Below are 587 nucleotides of genomic sequence, written 5' to 3'. Positions count from 1 at the left end.
GGATTAAGAAGCTGTGGTCCATATATACAATGGAATATTACTCAGCTATCAGAAAGAACGAATTCTCAACGAATTCTCAACATGGACGGCACTGGAGGAGATAATGCTAAGTGAAATAAGTCAAGCAGAGAAAGAATTATCATATGATTTCTCTCATCTATGGAACATATGAACTAGGAAGATCGGTGGGGAAGAAAGGGATAAAGAAAGGGGGGGTAATCAGAAGGGGGAATGAAACATGAGAGACTATGGACTATGAGAAACAAACTGAAGACTTCAGAGGGGAGGGTGGTGGGGGAATGGGATAGACTGGTGATGGGTAGTAAGGAGGGCATGTATTGCATGGTGCACTGGGTGTTATACCCAACCTAATGAAGCATCGAACTTTGCATCGGAATCCGGGGATGTACTGTATGGTGACTAACATAATATAATAAAAAAAAATCATTAAAAAAATATTTGCCTACTTCAAAGTCATTATTATATTCTTCAATGTTTTCTTCTGCAAGTTAGCTCCTATTACCTATCACATATAGGTGTATAATGCGTTTTGAATTCTTTTACATGTATTGTTTGAAGTAACCATC

The sequence above is a fragment of the Ailuropoda melanoleuca genome, chromosome 7 (assembly GCF_002007445.2).
Source record: "Ailuropoda melanoleuca isolate Jingjing chromosome 7, ASM200744v2, whole genome shotgun sequence".
NCBI classification, from domain to species: domain Eukaryota; kingdom Metazoa; phylum Chordata; class Mammalia; order Carnivora; family Ursidae; genus Ailuropoda; species Ailuropoda melanoleuca.
This window is presented reverse-complemented; position numbering follows the sequence as displayed.